This window comes from Jaculus jaculus, chromosome 2 (genome assembly GCF_020740685.1).
Source record: "Jaculus jaculus isolate mJacJac1 chromosome 2, mJacJac1.mat.Y.cur, whole genome shotgun sequence".
Classification (NCBI taxonomy): domain Eukaryota; kingdom Metazoa; phylum Chordata; class Mammalia; order Rodentia; family Dipodidae; genus Jaculus; species Jaculus jaculus.
This window is the reverse complement of record NC_059103.1, coordinates 127,336,759-127,362,198: the sequence shown is the minus strand read 5'-3', so window position 1 is coordinate 127,362,198 and position 25,440 is coordinate 127,336,759.

Below are 25,440 nucleotides of genomic sequence, written 5' to 3'. Positions count from 1 at the left end.
TAGATTTGGAAGGTGAAGTTTGCAGACCTGCCTTTTCCCTAATGGATTAGTTGTTCCACCTCCTTACTAAACCAGGTGAGTGCTTCTTCCCACATTGTATGAACATGCTCTACCATCTAACCATCCACTGTCGCTGGTCAGAATAATTTGGGCTGCCCAGAGCAGGATGCCGTGGTTTGGTCCTGGCTCATGTCTGCTTAGTGCCTCTATTAAAAAATTGGCTAACTGATCCCCTTAGTGGATCAGGACCCATAGCTGGAGCTGGGAAACAAGTCAGAACCATGTCCAAACATGAACCCACTCTCCATTATGAAGTTACCACCAATTGTGGGCTACAAGAGGGCCTCTGCCTATTAAATTCTCTACTAAAAAATAAGGTTTATCCCATTTGTCTAGTGCTAACTTTACTCTCCGTTGGAGAATCTGCTTCCCCTTTACAGATAGACGCAGATCCTAAGGAGAGAACCACCCCATCATACCTCAAAAGAGCCCCAGCTGAAACTAAGAACAATTGGCTAAACAAGCAAGGGTGCTATTTTCTTGGTGAACCGGGTACCAGCACAAGGGTGAAAGAGATGGACACCAAATCAGACATCCAGAGCCCTAGAGGCCCCCAAGACCTCATCACTGAAGCAGACCAAAAATGAACCCAACATGGCTCAAGGAAATTTTGCGGAAGAGGGGGCGGAAAGAATGTCAGAGCCACACTTTGGGTCATGATATACAGAGACATTTTTCCTACCCATAACTTTGGGCTAATTCCACAATGCATGACCCATATACCTCAGCAAGGAGGGGCCAGGGGGAGGGAGTAGGACATGAATGAGCCTAAGAATGGTACCAACTTGACTGTATTCACTGAGTACAAAACTAATTAAGAATAAATAAATAAATAAAAATTATGCGTGTAGAGCCGGGCGTGGTGGCGCACGCCTTTAATCCCAGCACTCGGGAGGCGGAGGTAGGAGGATCACCGTGAGTTCAAGGCCACCCTGAGATGACAGAGTGAATTCCAGGTCAGCCTGGACCAGAGTGAGACCCTACCTCGAAAAACCAAAAAAAAAAAAAAAAAAATTATGCGTGTGTGAGCGCATGCATGTACATGCACATGTGCCAGTGTGTGTGAATTGAGGTTAGAGGACCATCTCAGGGTGTTGGTCTTCTCCTTCCATCATGTCTGGGACAGGATCTCTCTTGGTTTTTGCTGTGGTAAAGTCCAGACTGCTATCCAGGAGCTATGTCCCCAGACTCACTCTATTCAAGTTACTGTGCTGTATTTACGTTTTGATGAGTATACATTTTCATAAACTGAACATTTGTTATTGGCAAAGCCAATGTGAGGTTAAATAAGCTTTAAATATTTTTTTAAATACTCATTTTGGGGGCTATCATGGAGGATCTTTTAATAGCTTTCAAAATGTTTTTCTCTTTACATCTGGTGATGTTCTCTGTGCAACAACAAATATAATTTCTGTGTTAGCCTTTTATAATGTCATTGTTTTGAGATGTCTACTAAAAATTGAGACTCCTGTGGGAAGCTTCATCTAGGACTCTAAGAAATGTGGACATTTTTTAAAACTGTTAAAATCAGCTTACAGTATAAAAAAGTCAAAATTCATTTTTTGTATAGAGAAAATTTTAGCAGCTCTTTTTCTTGTGAATTCCTACTCTGTGTGAGTGTTTCTTGTGTTGTGTACCCTTGACATTTGCTATGTTGTGTAATTCTTGCCTAATCACAGGGTCAACCTGGAACAGGAGGAGAGGTGAGCTGACCTTCCCGGCATAACGTAGCTCGTAAGTGACGGAGAAGGAGACCTGTAAGGACTCTGTCATCAGGGTATCTCTCACAGTACTGCAGTGTACCTATTTTCCCCTTGGCTGGTAGAAATGTTCTATTATTCCAACATCCTCTAAAGCATTTGGAATCACAAAAGTGTCAAATGCATATATTATAAGGCAGAAGTTTTAAGAGTTCTTATTATTTATCCCTTAAGAGAAGCTTGGAAAAATTATGTGTTATTGATTATTTTTAGGTTAGCATCTACAATTCATCATAAGTTTAAATTCCATGGTGGTGTAATTTATTAAGCATGCTAAATACTAATGAATTTCATTAAAACTTTGTTATAAGTTATGCATTCATTTGACTTAATTAGCATAGTAAACTGATGCTTACTATCATCCATTTAAGACATTAATAACAAACTCCTCAACAGTTGAAAACTTTATTACTTTTCTCTTTGATGTTATTATTTTTTGCATTCCATAAAATTTTATCATTAAATATTTCTGTTCCTGAAAGTCTTTCAGCAATCACCCTATTATTCTTTTCTCTTAAAGAGGTATATATCTTCATATTGACTATGAAACCATATATCATGAAGAATTAAAAATATTCTATATTGACTTATTATAGTCAATAATAAATAAATGATAATAAAATAAAATCTTTATTAAAAATTTATACAATCTCTTCTGAACATCTCCATTTTCCCACTTCTTCATCCCCCTACCCTGAATCCCCACTTTTTTCCTACTATACCCTCTTCAATATTGATATCTTTTTCTTTCTTTTCCCTTCCTCCATCATCAAGGGCAACCTGTTGTTGGGCCCAATATTATAACAACAGCTGCTATGAGATCATGCAATGCAATGATCACTTTATGTCTGGAGGATAAGATACTTTATTTTTGGAAGATAACATTCCAAAGCACTCCTCCCCATCTTCTTGCTCTTACATCCTTTCTACCACCCCTCCAGCTATAGTCTGTGGGTCATTTCAAGATATATAGAGATGTCTCATTAAATGCTGAACACTAAATTGTCACTTCTCAGCACTGTGACAAGTTTTGAGTTTCTCTGATAGTCATTACGATTGGAAAAGAGAGACTTCTCTAACAAAAAGTAAGGGTAATACTAGATATATGTATAAAAATAAGTATTCAAATATGTCCATGTATTTAAACCACAGTAGTAACTCCATCTACATTTAGGGTGTTGCAGTCAGGTTCTCATTGCTGGCAGAAATCACCCAACCAAGAGCAGCTTGTGAGGGGAAAGAGGGTTATAATTTGGCTTACAGACTCAGGGGGACGCTCCTCATGGCAGGGGAAAATGATGGCATGAGCGGGTGGTGGACATCAACCTCCTGACCAACAACAGATGGACCACAACAACAGGAGAGTGTGCCAAACACTGGTAAGGGAAAACTGGCTATAACACCCATAAGCCCACACCCAATTGTATACTGCTTCCTGGAGGCCTTAATTCCCAAATCTCCATCAGCTGGGAACCTAGCATTCAGAGCAACTACGTTTATGGGGGACACCTGGATCAAACCACCACAGGGGGTCTCTCAGCCATAGGTTTTTGGTTAGGTTTTATTTGACAGAGAAAGAGGGAGAGAGAGAGAGAGAGAGAGAGAGAGAGAGAGAGAGAGAGAGAGAGAGAATATTTGTGCCAGGATCTCCAGCCACTGCACATGAACTCCAAATGCATGCGTCCCCTTGTGCATCTGGCTAACATGGGTCCCAGGGAATTGAACCTCAGTTCTTTGGCTTTGCAGGCAAACACCTTAACTGCTAAGCCATCCCTCCAGCCCTATAATCTCTAGTTTTGGCTAATTCTCCTCTCTCCTACTCCTCCCCTCCATCTTCCAACCCTACCACCTTAGATCATCACCCCCAGTATTCTTGCCTTCTGCTTACTTCCCTACTACCCATGTCCTTTAATCCCACAGCTCGCTTCCTTCCCTCATGGCTCTTTTCTGGCTTTTTGATCTCTACTGATGGCTGTTACTTCAACTCACATATATCAGTAAAAACTTGAAGCTAGAATTAACATATGAGAGAAAACATGCAATGTTTAACTTTCTGAACCTGGGTAACCTCACTTAGAAAAATATTTTCTAGATTCATCTACTTTCCTGAAAATTTCATAATTCTATTTTTCTATATTTTGCATATTTACAACATCTTTATTTTCTATTCATCTCTTGATGGGCATCTAGACTAATTCCATTTCCTGTATATTACTAATAGAGCGGCAATAAGCATTGATGCACACATATTTTTGTAGTAGAGTCTTGAGGATAGATGCCTAGGAGTGGTGTAGCTGGGTCATGTGGTAGGTCTATTTTTAGCTCTATCAGGAACCCCCACAGTGATTTTCATAACAGGTGTACCAACTTACATTCTCACCAACAAGAGGTTATAATTTGCTTTTCCCTGATAACTAAGGATGCTGAATCTTTCTTTTTATTATACTTATTGGTGATTTGTGCTTTTTTTAATTCTCTATTCTGAGCTAGTGGGATTGCTTAGTGGTTAAGGAATTTGCCTGCAAGGTCAAAGGACCCAGGTTCTATTCCCCAGGACCCACGTTAGCCAGATACACAAGGGGGCACATGCGTCTGGAGTTTGTTTGCAGTGGCTGGAGGCCCTTGCGGGCCTATTCTCTCCCCCTCTCTCTCCCTCTTTCTCTGTCAAATAAATAAGCATCTAAAAAATTAAATTTGCTATTCAATACTATAGCCCATTTTTTTTTTAAATTTAGTTGTTTGACTTCTTATTACTTAATTTTCAGGATTTTTTTTTTAGTTCATTGTATATACTGGGTATTGAACCTGTATCAGATTTATAGCAGGTAAAGATTTTCTTCTTTTTTTATTAATTAGTTTTGTACTCAGCAAATACTGTCAGTTTGGTACCATTATTAGGCTCATCTGTGACCTACCCCCTCCCCATGGCACCTCTTTGTTGAGATATGTGACTCATTCATTCTGGAGTTAGCCCACAGTTATGGATAAGATAAATGTCTCTGCATATCATGACACAAAGTGATGCTCCGACCTTCTTTCAACTCCCTCTTCCACAAAATTTTCCTGAGCCATGTTGAGCTCATTTTTGGTCTGCTTCAGTGATGAGGTGTTGGGGGCCTCTGAGGCTCTGCTTCTCAGATTTGGTAGAAGTTGATTTTTCTCTGTGTTGATCTCCTTCCCCCTTGTGCTGGTATCTGGTTCATCAGGAAAACAGCATCCTTGCTTGTTTCGCCAATTTTTCTTAGTTTCAGCCAAGTCCCTTTTGAGGTATGATGGGGTGGCTCTCTCCTTAGGATCTACATCTATCTGAAAAAGAGAAGCAGATTCTCCAATGGAGAGTAAGTTAGCATCTGGACAAATGAGATAACCCCTACTTTTTTTAATAGATAATTTAATAGGTGTAGGCCCTCTTGTAGCCCATGATTGATGGTAGCTTGATAATGGACAGTGGGCTTATGTTTTGATATGGTTCTGACTTGTTTCCCAGCTCCAGCTATGGGTCCCATACCACTAAAGGGACCAGTTAGCCAAATCAAGAGCAGATGGTTACCCACCATGGCTGTATGCCACAATTGCACTTATGTGGGCATGACAACAGGTTATTTGCTGCTAAATAGGTTAAACCATGAGTTGCTTAGACAGATATTGCTCATTTTCCCCCATTTTCACCTTCAGGAGTTTTGGGTTGGAGTCTCTCGGGTCTTATATATACAATCATGTCATCAGCGAATAGAGCTAACTTAACTTCTTCTTTTCCAAGTTTTATCCCTTTTATTTCCTTCTCCTGTCTTATTGCTTGAGCTAGGACTTCTAGTACTGTATTGAAAAGCAAAGGTGAGAGTGGACAACCCTGTCTTGTTCCTGATATTAATGGGAATTCCTCCAGTCTCTCTCCATTAAGTATTGGTTTGGCCTTTGGAGCTTTGTATATTGCCTTTATTATGTTAAGATATGAACCAACCATGCCAATTCTTTCCAATGTTTTGATCATGAAGTGATCTTGTATCTTGTCAAAGGCCTTTTCTACATCTATCAAAATGATCATGTGGTTTTTATGTTTAACTTTGTTTATGTGGTGTATTACATTGGCAGATTTCCATATGCTGAACCACCCCTGTGTTCCTGGGATGAATCCCACTTGGTCAAGGTAGATAATGCTTTTGATGTGTTGTTGGATTTGGTGTGCTAGGATTTTGTTCAGGATATTTGCATCTAAGTTCATCAGGGAAATAGGCTGATATGTTTCTTTTCTTGTGGAATCTCTGCCTGGTTTTGGAATTAGGGTGGTACTAGCTTCATAAAAGGGGTTGGGTAGCTTTCCCTGTTTTCCAGTTGTATGGCACAGTTTGAGGAAGATTGGTTTGAGTTCTTCCATGAAAGTTTGATAGAATTCAGCTGAGAAGCCATCTATCTGGTCCTGGACTCTTCTTTTGGGGGAGGTTTTTACTTACTTTTTCAATCACTATGAGTGTGATGGGTTCATTGAGGTGATTAATCTTCTCTGAGCTTGGCTTTGACAGATGGTATGAATCCAGGAATTTATCCATCTCCTCCACGTTATCCAGTTTTGTGGAGTAGAGGTTTTTGAAATAAGTCCTGACGATTCTCCCAATTCACTTATGTCTGTTGTTATCTCTCCTTTTTCATTTTGAATTTTGTTAATTTGAAGCTTTTCCTTTTTTTGCTTGATCAAATTGGCCAGGGTTTGTCAATCTTGTTTAATTTTTCAAAGAATCAGCTCTTTGTCTTGTCCATTTTCTTAATTGTTTCCTTGGGTTCCAATTCATTAATTTCTGCTCTGATTTTAATTATTTCTTTCCTTCTGGTGCTCTTTGGGTTGGATTTTTCTTGTTTTTCCAGTACCTTTAGGTGAATGGTTAGGTTATTGATTTGGGATATTTCTGTCTTTTTTTTTTTAATAAATTTTTTTTTAAATTTTTTATTTATTTATTTGAGAGCGACAGACACAGAGAGAAAGACAGATAGAGGGAGAGAGAGAGAATGGGCGTGCCAGAGCTTCCAGCCTCTGCAAACGAACTCCAGATGCGTGCGCCCCCTTGTGCATCTGGCTAACGTGGGACCTGGGGAACCGAGCCTTGAACCGGGGTCCTTAGGCTTCACAGGCAAGCGCTTAACCGCTAAGCCATCTCTCCAGCCCTCTGTCTTTTTTTTATGAAGGCATTGAGTGCTATGAATATTCCCCTGAGGACTGCCTTCATTGTGTCCCATAACTTTAGGTACAATGTGTTCTCATTGTCATTCAATTCCAGAAATTTTGCAATTTCATTTTTTATTTCATCCACTGTCCATTTATTGTTTAAAAGTGTATTGTTCAATTTTCAGGTGCCATTGGGATTCTTGGTGGGTCTTTTGTTGTTGATTTCTAGCATTATAGCATTGAGATTTGATCATGCATGGATTATGTTAATCTTCCTAAATATGTGGAGGCAGTCTTCGTGAGCCAGTATATGGTCTATTTTAGAGAATGTTCCATGAGCTGCTGAGAAGAATGTATAGTCTGTAGACTTGGGATGGAATGTTCTGTATATTTCCATTAGGTCTAAGTGATCTATGGTTTTGTTGAGCTCTCTTACTTCCCTGCTTAGTTTCTGTTTGGATGATCTGTCTATTACTGATAATGGTTTATTGAAGTCCCCAGCTATGATGGTTTGGTGGTTATTTCTGTTTTATTGTCAAGTAGGCTTTGTTTTATGAACTGTGGTACCCCTGTGTTTGGTGCATACAGATTTTTGATTGTAATATCCTCTTGATGGATCATTCCCTTAATAAGTAGGAAGTGGCCTTCTTTGTCTTTTTGATTATTTTTGGTTTGAAGTCTATTTTATCTGATATTAATATAGCTACTCTTGCTTGTTTCTTATTCCCATTTGCTTGGAATATTATTTTCTGCCCTTTTACCCTGATGAGGTGTCTGTCTTTAGTGGTGAGGTGGGTTTCTTGAAGGTAACAGATTGAGAGGTCTAATTTTTTGATCCATCCTGTTAGCTTTTGTCTCTTTATGGGTGAATTAAGGCCATTAATATTTAGGGTAATTGCTGTGAGATTTGATTTGATCCCTGCCATATTGTGATGGTAAATGTGGGTTGGTGTTTTCGTGGACTTTGAAGTTTTTTGTGCCTACTCTGAGTTTGGTTGGTGTGATCTGCTTCTTGTAGGCATTTACATTATGTAATTTGTGGACTGTGAAAACTCAACTTAGGATGTTCCAGAGGAGAAGAACTTTATTAGGAAATGGTATAGGAACAGTTATAGTAATATTATGTCAAGGGAATATTTTCCCATGTTCTGAGAACTTCACCAAAGTTTAATTTAAAAAAAATGGGGTAATGTGTTTGACAGAGAAAATTTCAAGGCAGAATGGCATTAAATCTATGGGATGGCTTCATTTAACAGCCCTGATTTTGGTCTATAATGAAAGACAGCAAAATTCAGAGAAGATATAACAAATGCATATAATATTTGACATAGAAATGATTGTGAGCTAGTTTCCAGCCCCAGACACAAAAACTGGATACAGCATCTTCAGGTGTAATTGTTAGAGAGATTATCATCAGTTAGGATAAACCTTAATGGTGAGACAATGGAAAGATTGTTCTTAGGGTGAAACACAGGTCATTGAAGGCTCAAACTGGTAAGAATTCAAGTTCCTTTGGAAGTAAAAAGCATATAGGAAGAATATGAAAGAAGTCTTTGGTGCTGCTGTAGCTTTGGTCCAAGGGCAGGTCTTGTCCCTATTTGGAAACAGAACTTAGCAGCATTGACCACATGGTGCTGGTTTTAGAAGCATCATGAATTATACCACTTTTCCTGAAAGCCACTGAGGCTAAGCAATGTAAGGCACGTTAAAGTCTCGGCAAAGAGGCCCTGTGAGGCCACTATGTGAAGCTGTGAAAATGAACCCTATGTATGTTGCAATAAAGGTACCCAATGTTGGAGATGCTATCTACCAAGGAAAGCTGAAGGCTCAAAAAGGGTCTTACCTAACAGAGAGGCTGCTCAATTGGAAAGGTGGACATACTCAAGCCATTTGGATCCCAGAGGATGCAACAATGAGTTCCAGGTACAGGATAAGAATCTGCAGGATTTAGTGTTTTCCATTCTGAGTTTTAGTCCTGCTTTGATCCAGTCTTTCCTCTTTATGCCCCTGTCCCTTTCTTTAATAATATAACATGCTAATTTTGAGTTATTGTATATTTGAAGTATGCAATTTCTGTTTTGATTTTACAAGATTCATGTCTCAGATGAGGCCATAGATTTTGGACTCCTGAAGAGTGTTGTGACTAGGAAAAGCTATGGGGACATTTAAAGTTGGACTGAATGCATTTTGCATTATGAGATGGCCATGAGTTTATTGGGTCCAGAATGGAACATGGTGGTTTGAATGTAGAATATGCCTTATAAACTATGTGTTTGAATACTTAATCCACAGTTGTTAACGCTGTTCAGGAAGGTTATGGAATCTTTAGGAGGCACAGTCTTGTTGGTGTAAGTGTGTCAATGGGGGAAAGCCTTGAAGTGTTAAAGCCAGGCCCTGCTAACTAGCTTACTCTCTTTTCTGATGGTGTGGTGAGGGCATGCCAGTTTTCTGCTCCTCTTGTGGATGTTTCTTCTTCTGAGCTAAAATAAACTCTTTCCTTCCCTAAGCTGTTTCTGGTTGGATATTTTGTCTCAGCAATGATAAAGTAACTGATACACAAAGGCAATCTTCAATACCAATTCTTGCCCACTACTTTTCAAACCATATGCCAGTCCCAATATATTTTGCTTACTTAAATAAATATTTCAAGAATCTCATGGAGTTTTATTAATGTAATATGATCAAAATTTTAACTTCCCAGTTACATTGCAAATAAACCTTGTTGGGTTCACCTAATTCTCATAATTATCCTTTAATCGGGTAATTAGTTTCTCTTCTTGTTTATTGAAAAGAAAGAAGTGAAGAGCACTTCATACTATAAGAGACTATCCATTTTCTAGGATCTGTACTTCAAAAGATTATCAGCATCTTAAAAATGAGTATTATTTGCATTCACTTTTCTTTGATATACAAATACCCATTTAAGTGGATTTTTCAGAACATAAAATATTAATCCCTGACTGTTTTTTCTTGGATGGCGATAACAAAATAACAATGGACCTGGCTTAAATCAGAGATTAATTTCTTATAGTACTGGATACTGAAAGTCCAAGGTGAAGTAAAAGCTAATGTGTCACCTGGTAGGCTTCTCTTTCTGCTTTCTGATTTGCAAACATGAGAGAGAGAAAGAGAGAGAGAGAGAGAGAGAGAGAGCGGCACGTGCACGTGAGAGGAGATCATTTATTACTACCTAGGTCCTCATTTTCACTACCCCATCCAATCCTTATTACCACTCAGTATCAGTTACTTTTCATTGCTGTGAACATATACCAAAAAGCAAGCAACTTAAGAAAGGGAAGGGGTTCATTTTGGTGTAATGTTTCAGAAATTAGAGCATGCCATGGCAAGGAGGGCACCACAACAAGTGCAGAGCTGATCACATTGCAGCCACAATCAGGAAGCAGAGGAATGAATAGGAAGTATAGGTTGACTATAAAACTCTAAAACCTGCCCTCCCTCAGTGAGCCACTGCCTCCAGCAAGGTGTCACCTCCTAAAGCCTCCATGACCTTCTCAAACAGTGCCACTAGCTAGGGACCAAGTGATCAAACATGTGAGCCTATGGAGGCATTTTACATTCAAGCCATGACATCTTTAAAGATCCCGTTTTCTAATACAGGTGTTCTTCAGTATCATGGTGAATGGGATCCGAGACCCCTGAAAACACCCCAATCCTTGGATGTTCAAGTCCCTTATTTAAAATAGAGACAAGTAGCCAAGTTTTCCAGTTGTCATGTATTTCCTCCTACATATTTTGAACTTCCTCTAGATTCCCCAAGTGAAGTAAGTGTCATGTCATGTTGGTTATGGTTATAAAAAAGAAAAAAAAAGGCTGTACATGTTTAGTATAGATGCAATTTCTCCTAAAAATTTTCCACCTAAGTTTAGTTCAGTGTGGGAGCACAGAAGGTATTGCCTAAATAGAAAATGTGGTTTTTTTTTTTCTCATTTAAATAGTATTTTTATTGATGCTTCACGGTATATTCATTTTTAATCATATGAATCAATTAATTTGACTTTTATTGTGTCGAAGGAAAAAGGCGCAGCAAATGGAACCGGTAGCTGGCAGTTGTTCACGACCCCCATCCCCTTCCCAGGGAGGCTCCAAGGAGACACACTGAAGTGGCCCGCCTAAAACCGTCCCTGGCAGAGGGAGAGGCAGCCATCTGCAGCGCCAAGGAAGTTCCTAGCGCCAACTCTGGGAAGAATCGAAATTAGACTCACTTGGACAGGACTTCAAAAGGACCCCTGAGCAGCCCTAGGAGCTGTGGTTCTTTGGCTGCTCACACCGTGGAGGCCACCCAGGCCCAGCCACTGGGGTCCACGGGGGCTGTACCCAGTGCTACGCCCAGAAAGTGCTGCTGAGATTGGGCAATGCAAATTCATTAAAAGGAGTCCTACATTTGTAAATGTTGGTGTTTGGTTTTCTTTTCATTTCCGACCTTCCTTTGGGTTGCTCGGGCATTTGCCACTGTGATCTATGTTGCCTGCAGTGGGAGGTCAGCTCGCGGCTCTGGATGGTTTCGCGAGGCTTCTAGATGGCATTGTGGACCGCTCACAGCCGTCGGGTCACAAGGCCATGCAATATCATTGACTTTCCTTGCCATGGAAACTCAACTCCATGTGAACATGTGGACAGACAACATCCTCTCTTCTTCCTCCTCCTCTTTCTCCTCCTCCTCCTCCTCCTCCAATTCTACTGTCTGATGCTAGTTGCTTGAAGACTTTGTTCTACTTTCTGAGGGAGAACCCACATGAGTTAGCAAGGTGAGCTCAGCAGCGCTGGCATGCCCTGAGCCACGTTCCCTGGAGGCCTGCCCACCCACTGTCTGGGAAGTCTCTGCAGTTTCAGTATATCAATTTTAATTTAATTTAACTTTATTTAATTTAATTATTTAACCTTATTTTAATTTGACTTTTATTTATTTGAAAGAGAGAGAAGAAAAGAGAGAAAGACAGAGAGAGAGAGAACAAGGCAGATAGAGAATGGGTATGACACGGGCTCCAGCAACTGAAAATGAACTCCAAACACACATCACCACCTTGTGCATCTGCCTTATGTGGGTACTGGGGCACTAAACCTCGGTCCTTAGGCTTCTCAGACAAGTGTCTTAACTGTTAAGACATCTCTCCAGCCCACAGTATATTCTGTTAAAAAATACACTACCCCACAGAGCGAGAAAATCTGACTATTTTTTTTTTTTGGTTTATTAGCATCTTTGTTTTTTAAGTTAAAACTGCAGACAGTGTAACAATTCCAATTATTAACATATTTCAACCTTTTATACAGAAAATAACAAATGCAACTGATAACAAATATTCTTGTATCACAGATTCTTCCAACCATATCCACTTGTCTGCCACTTCAGTCTTGGGCCCTTTAAACCAGAGAATTCAAGTCTGTATAGTTAAATAGCAACTTTTTTTCTTCAAGGATGACTTCTCCAAATTTACTTCAGCTTTTCCTGAACAGGATTATGGCCCAAGGTGGGGACAAAGACCATAATGAACAGAAGATACCCCGACATGTTTCATTATCCATTTTCAGCACCCAACTGTAAGATCTTCACGAAGATTTGTTTTAGTAGCCCCTTTGCAGAGACAGTTCCACTGAAAATTTGTAACAGAGTGAGTTAAGTCAAGAATTTGGAAAAAGAAATGTAGTACCAATAAAAGATGAAGGGCCTCTTTTCACACTTAGAGTTTCACTTCCACATGAAACAGGAATCAGGGTGTCCATCAGCAAACAATTCCAAAGATGGATCAGCTTGCTTCATTTTTCTCAGAAAACCTAACAACTAAGTCCAAATAACAATGATAATGTGTATTATTGTGACACTTGTATCATTTCCAACTTTAAATTCTAAGATAAGAAGAAGATAGATGATAGATATATGAGAGATAGATGATAGCTAATAGATAAATGATAGACAGATTGATCGAGCACAGAGCTCTGCCACTAGTATGTTCCATAGAGATCAAGGCTGGTGGCCTCTTCTGCACTGTGAACTTTTGTTCTCTTTCACTGGTCCTCATTGCCTCTCCCCCAGAACAATGAGTCTTTCCCCAAAGAAAGATGCTATGAAACAGGACAGTCATCACTTTCACCCCTCATCAGTTAGTATGTATATAATATATTGAATTGAAACATTCTAAGAGTCAAGTCATTTTTTAACTCCAGTCTTTGATTTTGTCAGAAATATGTATAAGCTATGTAATGATATCATTAGAACCCAGGGTCTTATTGTGCTTCCATGGTTCTAATGATCTGTATGATTCCTTTATCTCAGAAGATTTTGTATCTAGGGACAGGGTAGCACATAGCTTCTATGCAGACCAATGTGCCTCTGTCTAGTAAGTTAACAAAAGGCACTGGGTAAAAGAAGGAGGAAAGGTTAATGGTGTTCTTCCATGAATGCACACAGAAGCATTTTAAGAACAGGTACTATGGGCAATAAAATTACAGAAAGAAGTTCATCCCTCATCCATTGAACTTCTTTTTAAATTATTTTTCAGAACTTCTATTTTTGAATTTATTTTATTTGGTTTGGCAAAATCTCACTATGTAGCCCTAGATAATATTGAACTCATAATCCCACTGCCTTTGCCACCAGAGTGCTGGCATTATAGATGTGTCTCACCAAGCCCAGTACCCATGACACTCTTTAAATGTATTTATACATTGCAAGTGCAAATGCACCATACCTCAAAGAATGTGGCAGCACGGTGCAAAATAAGGAAATTTTGGAAGTATAATTTATCAAAACAGAAAAATTTTAGGCTATTGAGTAGATTTTAGAAACTTTTATTTTATGCTATTTATTTATGAGAGAGAAAGCACAACAGAGAGAGAGAGAGTGAATGAATTGGCATGCCAGGACCTCCAGGCAATATCAAACTCCAGATGCATGTACCACCTTGTGCACATGTGTGATCTTGTGTGCATGCATCACCATGTGCTTCTGGCTTATGTAGACCCTGGGGAATTGAACTTGGGTCCTTAGGTTTCACAGGCAAGAGTCTTAGCTATTAAGCCATCTTTCTAGCCCCAGAATTTAGAAACTTTGGACAGTGACAGAGGCTTTTGGATTGCAGAAAATCCTGAAATTAATTATGTCAAATTTTGAGGGAATTATCATGATAATTACTAGGAAATTAGACAAAATTTATAGGCTTTCATTTGCTGAGATGACCCCTTCCTTAAACTTGTTTTCATTTGATTTAAACATGATCAAGAAAAAAAATTAAAAAAAAATTCCTAAGCTTATACCACTACAGTTTCCTTTTAAGGATTCTAGAGTAAAATGAAAATCTCTGAATGATCTAAGCTCTCATTGCTCCTTTGGGGTAGGTGGAGCTCACCTGGACATTCTTGTAAGCATAAAATAATGAGAGAAAAAGCTGAGTTAAAATTCTTCAATTTTTCCCCTTCTCAAACCTCCTATGAGGTGGATTTTAAAACAAGCATCTTGGAAATTTATACAGTCATATTTGCATAGTGTTACTAGCCTCTTCTGTTTCTGCATATGGCAAAGGATCATTTCAAGATCTTTCCCCCACCTCCAACTGATGCATCCATAAACAAAAGATGTCAAAGTGTTCACTTGATTAAATTAACATAAATGTTTGGTAAAAGAATTAAACACAGAAACTAATTCTATTCAGTAGAGACAAAAATGACTTAAATTATGCACAAATAATTAGGAGAACACTACAGAGTTTAGGATATTATTTGTGAAGCTGGGGCTGAACCAAGGCTTACATGTGATGGACAGGTGCTTACTACAGACCTAAACCCTTAGCTCATAAAGAGCACAGAATTTTGAAAGTTTCAATTAGTTTAAAACAATTTATCATGCACTTATAATTATTATAGAACATTGTTTTTTTTAATGTGTCACTTGTGTTAGAATTCAAAAGGATCTTTGATAAAAATGTTCTGACAAAGGCATCCTTCCTAATATGCCTGAGAGAATAGCATACCATTACAATTTGAACACTGAGTTTGGAGGTCCACAGCTTCACCTGGCAGTCTGTTCAACTGTGCCACCTGAAAGATTTGTATCTTCAACTGTGGCAAGGTAATTACTGCTTAAAAAAATAAAAAGCTTTTACTTATTCTGCTTCTCTCATCCCCTACTTATTTTTTCCAAAAATACATTTTGGTTTTAGTCCATACAATTTGCCTGAAATTATCAGGACAATATTGACCATGACTGCTCAACATCTGTAATTTTATGCATAACAACTCTGTACAAATGACTTTCTTTAAATGTAAACCTTCCTTTGCCATGATAGTAGTAGAAGTACTATCATTTTTATCCAATAAAGTAGTTCCAGTACATAAATTTAATCAGGAAAAAGATTTCATACTTTTTTTTTTAAATCTACAACTCGTTTACAAAGTAGAAACTCAATTTAGTCACAAAGAATCTGAGCAGAATTGGTACTAAAGAAAATTAATGACCAGTCAACACGAGGAATGTGGTATACCTCACTGGACACCAGGGAGAGACACATGAAACCTGTATCGAAACATCATCACGCATCACCTCTAGAATGGTTATAATGAAACAATACAGAATCTGAAAAGAATTTCCAAAGGGGTGGGAAAATATAAAAAAACTTCATTTATTATTGGTATGAATGAAAAATGGTTTCGAAGTTCTCTGAAGATTAATCAGTTAGTTTCCATATAACATAGCAGTTCCACTTCTGAGAAGAAACCAAAAATGTATTCACACAAAAACCTGCACAAGTATTTTCAAAGAAGAATTACTGAAAACACAACCAAAGTGATAACACATCACATGTTTACTGAATGTTGAATAGGTCTATAAAATGTGGTATAACCATACAATGAACAATATTATTTAATAAAAAGGAATGAACCATTGATACAGACTACATATTACATGTTTCTACTTATATGAAACTTCAAGACTTTATCTTTTTTAAACTTTTTGTTCATTTTTATTTATTTATTTGAGAGAGAGAGAGAGAGGGAGAAGCAGATAGAGAGATAGAATGGGTGCACCAGGGCTTCCAGCCACTGCAGACAAACTCCAGATGTGTGTGCCCCATTGTGCATCTGGCTAATGTGGGTCCTGGGGAATCAAGCCTTGAACCGGAGTCCGGAGGCTTCACAGGCAAGTGCTTAACCACTAAGTCATCTCTCCAGCCCAAGACTTTATCTTTAAAATTATACATATGTAACTTGTAATTAATATAATAATATGATACATATTAGATTATATGTACAAATAAACTCCTATAACTAATGTATCCAAATTTAGATTATCAGGCTGAATTTAACCCTGCAATTTGATTTGTCATATATAATGTTGAATATTGACTTGTCTGCTTGCATAGTGCAATTTAACAGAGGTCTACTCTAAATAAAATTCCTGGAATATCACTCTGCAGAAGTCTTACTCCTGAGCTGGGTGTGGTGGTGCATGCCTTTAATCCCGGCACTCGGGAGGCAGAGGTAGGAGGATCACTATGAGTTCGAGGCCACCCTGAGACTCCATAGTGAATTCCAGGTCAGCCTGGGCTAGAGCGAGACCCTACCTTAAAAAAAAAAAAAAAAAAAAAAAAAGACTTACTCCTGATATCCCCATTCCACTGTGGAGATTTCCACCTTCTTGTAAATAATCCATAATGCCTGAGGAGCACCCACCCTTCTGTTGGTTTGCTATGTAGTTGTGACAGTTTAAGGTATGAAAACCTTTTCTTTCATATAGAGAACATGTGGGCTATGGACTTAACATAATGTCAAGACTCTGATGAGCCACTAGCAATGAGGTGCCACCAGTCAGATGTAGGAGAATATTGGCCCCAAGAGTGAAAGGATGAAAGGATGCCTCAGAGGATCTTGGGAACTGAATCTATCCATCTCATAAGGGCATATACAGATAACCTTGCATTCTGATCTCCTGATCATCCTGGTTCTACACAATTGTATGAAATTGAGGGCTTATTTCTGACATGTTGATCTACCTCCTCCCAAGACCAAGGTTATGGCTATCATTACCAGAATGGACCAGCTGCTAGTAAATCTCATGGGTATAAAATACACATCTTGATCTTATTATCAATTACTTGGTGGGCTAGTTGAACATATCATAACCTTTATGATACTTGCCACTGGCCAAAATTTCTCAGGATGAGCTGACCAATATACTTAAAAACAAACAAAAACTGAGGATCTTACTACTCCAGGCTGATCTCAAACTCATGCCCCTCTTTTCTGAGCTTCCTAAATTCTAGAAGTACTGACCACCACACCTAGTTTTTATTGCACCTGTCTCCTGCTTAGCTCTTTGCTTGTTCATGTTTTCATTAGCTTATTGTAGTTCTGAGGTGATGAGAAAGTCAGCATTTATTTGTTGAAATAAGCTTCTTGTCATGTTGGCCACTGGTATTTAGGAATAGAAAGAGCTACTTTTTATCAAGAAGAGAGAAATTAAGTGTCAAAAGTTGGTAGTCTTCTCCATATATCCCAATGCATTCTTTTCCCCTTATTCATTCTGAAAGTCAACCTGTAATGATTTGAGGGCAATAAAATGCACACTGCTTTCCATCTTTCCAACTAACTCTGAGAAAATATCTGCAATTACTTCTGGACAACATTTAGCTCCAAAAAGAGAGGCTCATAATCTATTGTTCTTTCAGTAGCTGGTAGCTTTTGAATTGCCTCCATTACCAGCAGATATGGCAGCTTTAAATCAGCTGCAAAGCCTGTTTCACCTGATGCACTGTTCAAAAAAAGATCCAAGGCAGAGAAGTACCCTGGAAAACCACAAAGGGTATTTATTCCAGAGTCATTACTCAAAATCCATAAACCACCAACCTATTCACAATCTATCAACAGACACAGTGTCTTTGGGCCCTGTTAGACTAGGGTCACTGGGAAGGTTTCTTTTTAATTCAGATTCCAGAATTTGATAGAAGCAGAAATTTTAAAACAAAAGCTCTTTCTTTTTCTATTTTTGAAAATATTTTTATTTATTTATTTGACAGAGAGAGACATAGACCCAAACACAGAAAGAGAGGAGACCAGAGTCTACTGCTTCAAATGAACTCTAGATTAATGTGCCATTTTGTACATCTGACTTTATGTAGGTGCTGGAAATCAAACATGAACCACGAGACACTGCAAGCAAGCGCTTTTAACTGTTGAGCCATCTCTCTAGGTCTAAAAGACAAATTCTTAAGTGATACAATCAGTCTTTTGAGATGTTAGGGTAACTATAAAGTTATTTGAAAGTGATATAATTTGAGCTAAGGAGTGAGCACGCACACACACACACTCACACACATACACATCACACATGGAAACCAGGTGGGCTCTAGTAGAAGGTGACTTCCATCACTGACAACACTACTCTCAGAAGGGGTTAGTATAATTCTTGTGAGATTTCAGTCTCTAGATTACAAACACTGCACAGTTTGGAGGTTCAGATACTAATATCACAAATCAAAAAAATTCTAATTTAGCAACAAAAAAATGGAATAATTCAAGAGACCATAGACCAGGACAACATGTATAGAGAATCAGAGCAATGTCTTGCTACCAGTAAACCTATTTTTGGTTCTTACCACACAGAATTAGACATTATTTTTAGGTGTAGAAATGTAGCTTCTACTTGTAAATGCCTTTTCTCTTATGCCAGTATAGTGCTAAGAGACTAAGGAATCAATGACAGGCAGATGATATTTTGGATATTTGCTATAAGCTCTTGAATACTAAATGTAATCACTGGCTTGTGTTTTAAGAGTATTGAGTCAAGAAATGTCAGAATGATTAAAACTTGTTTCACATTAAAAAGGAATTAAAATTGATACTGTTGATTATGCTTATCAGCAATTCTACTGACTAATTATCAAACAACTAGTCATTTTATCCTGTCAGGAATATGTTTTCTACCCATTTAAACTCATTAATTGATACTTCCTTAATTGTGGAAATGGAACCATGCCTTTATTTTTTTACTTTTCCTGGTGACTTTAGTCCCTTTCATTCTACCATGAGTCTGTGGCTGTTTACTTATGAGGGATTTGGCTCTCTGCTGGATGGGAAGGGTGGTATGTGGAGATACAAGGGGTCAGGAAGCAGTGTGACTTCTTGCATGGCAGCTCCTGTCACAGCTCATGGTGGACAGTAAGACAGCCTTTGTTTTGACTGCATGCCACCCTTTACATGTGGTCTGAAAATTCCCAGAGCAGAGTTTTAGCCTATTTTGTTGGATTATTTCCTTTCTTCCATTTTTAACACATATGGTTCATATTTATAGTACTCAATATTTGTAGGATTTCTCTTCCTTTAAAATTAAGGTAAAAGGGCTGGAGAGACGGCTCAGCAGTTAAGGTGCTTGATTGTAGAATCTGACTACCTGCGAGTCACACCTAGCACATCTGTCAGTGCCCGGGAAACATCAGAGAGAAAGTGACAGTTTAGACATGAGTGCTACTTTCACTTCTCACCTGACAGCCAGCTCCAGGGAGATGGCAAAAGACCCAGAGGACCCTCATAACTCATCAAAGCAAAAATTCTAAAGTTGTGGGCTGGAGAGATGGCTTAGCGGTTAAGCGCTTGCCTGTGAAGCCTAAGGACCCCGGTTCGAGGCTCGGTTCCCCAGGTCCCATGTTAGCCAGATGCACAAGGGGGCGCACGCATCTGGAGTTCGTTTGCAGAGGCTGGAAGCCCTGGCGTGCCCATTCTCTCTCTCTCCCTCTATCTGTCTTTCTCTCTGTGTCTGTCACTCTCAAATAAATAAATAAATAAATTTAAAAAAAAATCCTAAAGTTGTAGATAGTTCAGCACAAAAGTAGACTTGTAACACATCTACCAAGTCTCAGTGAACATTGCAGAAGTATAGACAGAAATATTGTAAGAGCCACAGAAAGGGAAGGATTACTGTGAGGCATTCCCCAGCCACTACTGACACTGACTGTTGCATTCATGACCTCACAGGTCCTAGATATCAAAATCCACACTGAGAAGGGCCTTCAGAAGAATGGGGCAGAGGAGAGGGGATAAAAAGGGATCATTCGAAGAATATATGACCAACACATAGTTTGTTCATATAGTGAAGTTCATAATTAATAAAAATACAATTATTTTTAATAATTATAGTAATATTGCCCCCTCTTGTTCCGTCAAAGGAAACACACCAGGAGAGAGGAAGATTTCTTTAATGTGACATTCAGGAATAAACTTCTGTGAGCTGAGTTACTTCAGGTTTTTAAAATCCAGTGACAAGTATTGTTTCATAGAAGGAATTCTGAGAACATCCATCAAGCTTGACAAAACCAACTATTCCATCCAAAAGCCTGTAATAGCACTTAAATGATATTTTTCATCTCTAATCAATGTATTTCTCAGCCAACACAGAGCTCAGTTATACAGATAAAGCACTATGTAACCAGAACATGTCATAAAGAGATGCCATTGTGAGTCATGGCTGAGCTGGATGTCGCCCCCAAGGGTACAGCCATCCTTGTGCAGCTTCCTGGGAAGGGAAAGCCAGTGAAAGAGATATTGGGAGCAGGGCCCAGCAGCACCCCATTATGAGCATTGCAACACAGGTCTGAGCTTGAAGTGACCAGCTCAGACACTAAGAAAGCCAGGTCCCTCAAGGTCTTACTCTGAGATGAACAAAGGAGCCACACTCAAAGTAGACCCTGTTCTGACTCAAGTGTATCCACTCCAAAGTGGATACACTTCAATCTGATATCCACTTTGATGAATTTATACCAGGCTATACAAAACAGGCTAAATAAGAGCTGTTATTCCTACATCCTCAGTGAGACAACTGAATTCAAGATGGGCAGGCTCTAATGCAAAGCAAACAACAAATACCACCCCCAAAGTAGATCCCCACCGAGATTATCTACTCCCATAATGGAAGCCTCCAATGAAAGCTTAAAGGAAACCCAAAATATAGAAGTCCAGAATAAAATCTCAACAAGTATGTTAAACAAACATAAATGACACCATGAAAAAATGGCTTGTTAAATGTGAAGAAACAGGGAAAGAACAATGAAACAGATACTCCAAGAATGGCTGAAAGAAAGTAAGAAAATTGACAAAAAGGATTTAAAATACAAATCAAATGTTGGATCAATGAATTAGAAGAAAGACAATAAAAATACTCAAAGGATGAATGAAATAGATGGAAGATACTCAACAAGAACATCTCAATAAATGGGTTAAGGAAACCAGGAATAATATGGAAACAGTACTCCATATATGGCTTAATAGAACCAAATACAATCAAAAGAGAACAACAGAAAGCAAAAAAGTTTGAGGAGATCCAACAAATAAACAAACTCATAGGACAATGGAACAAGCCAAATGAGGACATATTCAAATGCAGAAATCAACTCTAAGAGACAGTAAAATGTTCAAATCAAGAAATGAAAATGGAATTCAAGCAAGAGATGGAAATGCTGAAGAAAAACATAACAGAAAACAGAAATGAAAAACCCCTCTTAAAACATTACCAAGAAAGCCTTACCAACAGAATAGAAAACAAGGAGGACAGAATTTTGCGACATGAGGACAAGGCAGAATTAGACCATAGATCCAAAACACATTGCTAAGTTCAAAAAAAAAAAAATATGTCCATCATGAGCAAACGTTGGGACATTTTAAAAAATTCTGATCATAGTCATACAGGAAGGGAAAGAAATAAATGCCAAGGCCATAGTGAGTATCTTCAATAAAATTATTGAAGAAAAATTTCCTAACCTTACAAAAGAGAAACCAATTCAAATATAGGAATTGTCTAGAACACCAAATAGACAGGACCAGAGAAGAGACAAACCACAGCAAATAATAATCAAAACACTGAAAACAAGGAGAGAGTATTAAAAGCTGCTAGAGAAAAACAGCTCATAACATCCAGGGGTAACCCCATCATAATTACCTGAGATTTTTCAATAGAAACAATTAAATACAGAAGAGTTTGGAATGAAGTATTTCAAAAACTAAATGACCACGGCTTCCAACCTAAACTACTATACATAGCAAAATTATCCCTCACAATAGAAGGTGATAAAACACCTTACACAGTATAAGCCAACAGAAACAAGGGGGGAGAAAAAGAAACAGTCAGTACTAGATTGGTAATAAAAGCATGCAAAGACCAAGACAACACCAAACTCCACAAAACCATCAACATGACAGGGAATAAATCACCTCACAATTGTAACTCTGAACATAAATGGCCTAAATTTACCAATAAAAAGACAAAGGTTGTGCTGGAGAGATGGCTTCAATGTTAAGACACTTGTAAAATCCAAGGACCCAGGTTAAATTCCTCATGGCCCAAGTAAGCCAGATGCACAAGGTAGCACATGCATCTGGAATTCATTTGCTGTGGCTGGAAGCCCTGATGCACCCATATTTATCTCTGTTTCTCTCTCTCTCTCTCTCTCTCTCTCTCTCTCTCTCATTCTCAAATAAATAAATATATATTTTTAAAAAAACACAGGTTAACAGATTGGATCAGAAAGCTGAATCCATCCATTTGCTATCTACAAGAAATCCACCTTACAATTAAAGATAAGAATCTCATTAGATTAAAAGGATTGAATTTTTTTTTCCAAGAAAATGGAATAAAGAAGCAAACAGGGGACTTACCAGCATGGTGGCACACGCCTTTAATCCCAGCACTTGGGAGGCAGAGGTAGGAGGATTGCCATGAGTTCAAGCCCACCCTTAGATGACAGAGTTAATTCCAGGTCAGCCTGACCACAGTGAGACCTTACCTCAAAAAAACAAAACAAAACAAAAAAAGAAACAAACAGGGGGAGATGCACTTATTTTGGACAAAATTGACTTTAAAGCAAAAGTAATCAAAAGAGCTAAAGAAGGCCATTTCATATTCATTAAAGGAATAATTCACTAAAAGATATATAATCATAAACTTATATCCATTAAATGCAGGAGCACCTATTTTTTAAAAAATATATATTTATTTATTTGAGACAGAGAAAGAGGCAGAGAGATAAAGGGATAGAATGGGCATGCCAGGTCCTCCACCACTGCAAAGGAACTCCAGATGCATGCACCCCCTTGTGTATCTGGCTTATATGGGTCCTGCAGAGTCAAACTGAGATCGTTTGGCTTTGCAGGCAAACACCTTGACTGCTAAGCCATCTCTCCAGCTCAGGAGCACCTAATTTAATAATACAAAATTTACTACACAATGAAACAGATATAAATCCCATACCATAATAGTTGGAGACTTTGACACACCACTACCATCAGTAGACACATCCAAAACAGCAGAAAATAAAGAGAGAAACAATGGAGTTAAACAATGCCACAGATAAAATGGACTTAACAGACATCTATAGATTCCAACCTAATTCTACTGAATACAAATTCTTCTCAGCAGCTCATGGAATCTTCAGCAAAATAGATCACATGCTAAGGCATAAAGCATGGCTCCACAAATTCAGAAAAATAACATCACCCCCTGTATTATATCCACCAATGATGAATTAAAACTAGAAATCAACAACAGTAACAACAGAAACATAACAACTCCTAGATACTGAAGAACTCATTAGATGACTAGGAAATCCATAAATTTGCCAAACTGAATGACAATGAAAACACAACATAACAAACTTACAGGACACAATGAAGGCATTTCTAAGAGGAAAGTTCATAGTAGTAAATGCCTACATTACAAAAACAGAGAGATCTCAAATAAACAACTTAAATATGCATTTGAAGGTGCTGGAAAGGCAAGTACAATCTAAGCCCCAAAATAACCAATGGAAAGAATTTATCAACATCAATGTATAAATCAGTGAACTGGAAATGAAAGAAAACAATTAAAAATATTGATCATTCTTCACAGAAATAGAAAAAATAATCTCAAAATACATATGGGAGAACAGAAAGCTTAGGATAATCAAAAATACCTTCAACAGCTGGGCATGGTGGCACACGCCTTTAATCCCAGCACTTGGGAGGCAGAGGTAGGAGGATCACCGAGAGTTTGAGGCCACCTTGAGACTACATAATTAATTCCAGGTCAGCCTGGACCAGAATGAGACCCTACCTCGAAAATTCACAAAAAAAAAAAAAAAAAAAAAAAAAAAAAAAAACCTTCAACAAAAGAAACACATCTGGAGGTATCACCATACCTATTTCAAGGTATATTACAAAGCCATAGTAGTTAAAACAGCATGGTACTGGCACAAAAACAAAATACAAATCAATGGAATAGAATAGAAGACCCACTCTAAATCTAAGCAAATATAGCTACCTTATCTTTCACAAATGGACCAAAAGTACACACTGGATAAAAAACAGCATCTTCTGGCTTAGCGGTTAAGCGCTTGCCTGTGAAGCCTAAGGACCCCGGTTCAAGGCTCGGTTCCCCAGGTCCCACGTTAGCCAGATGCACAAGGGGGCGCACGCATCTGGAGTTCGTTTGCAGAGGCTGGAAGCCCTGGTGCGCCCATTCTCTCTCTCTCCCTCTATCTGTCTTTCTCTCTCTGTCTGTCACTCTCAAATAAATAAATAAATAAATTTTTTTTAAAAAAAAAAACAAAAACAGCATCTTCAAAAACTGGTGTTGGAGAAATTGGATAACCGCATGTGGAAGAATGAAATTAGATGAACTTCTCTCCCCTGCAGAAATGTCAATTCTAAATGCATTAAGGACCTCAATATATAAGACCTAAAACAATTAGAAGATAAAACAGGGAGAGCAATCCATCATATAAGCATATGGAAAGACTTCCTGAATAAGACTTCAATAGCATGAGAGATTAGAACAGCACTCAACCACTGGGACCTCTTGAAACTGAAAAGCTACTGTACACAAGAAAACTACAAACAAAATCAATAGAGACAAAATGGAAGAAAATCTTCACCAGCCATACATCCAACAAAGATCTAATATCTAAAATTTATAAAGAACTCAAAAATTTAAGCAATAAAAAAATCAAACAACCCACTCAAAAAATGGAGTAGAAATTTGCACAGTGAGTTCTCAAAGGAATAAATACAAATGGTCATTACACATTTTAGGAGATGTTCAACATCTTTAATCATCAGAGAAATGCCAATCAATACAATCTTGAGATTCCATCTCACTCCATTCAAGATGACATTCATCAAAAATATGAATGACAATAAAGGTTGAGATACTTACTCAGCCAAGTTTATGGCTGCTCTATACTAAATAGCTGGCAAATTAAATCATCCCAGGTGCCCATCAACTGATGAATGGATAATGGAGATGTGGTGCACACACACACAATGGAATTCTACTCAGCAGTAAGGAAAAATGAAACAGTAAAATTTAAAATAACAATAAAATAGAATTGGGAAAAAAAAAAAACAACATTGCAAGCAAGATCACACATGCACAGAAAGACAAATGCTGTATGTACTCTCTCATCTGCAGCTCCTAACTGGGATTAATTA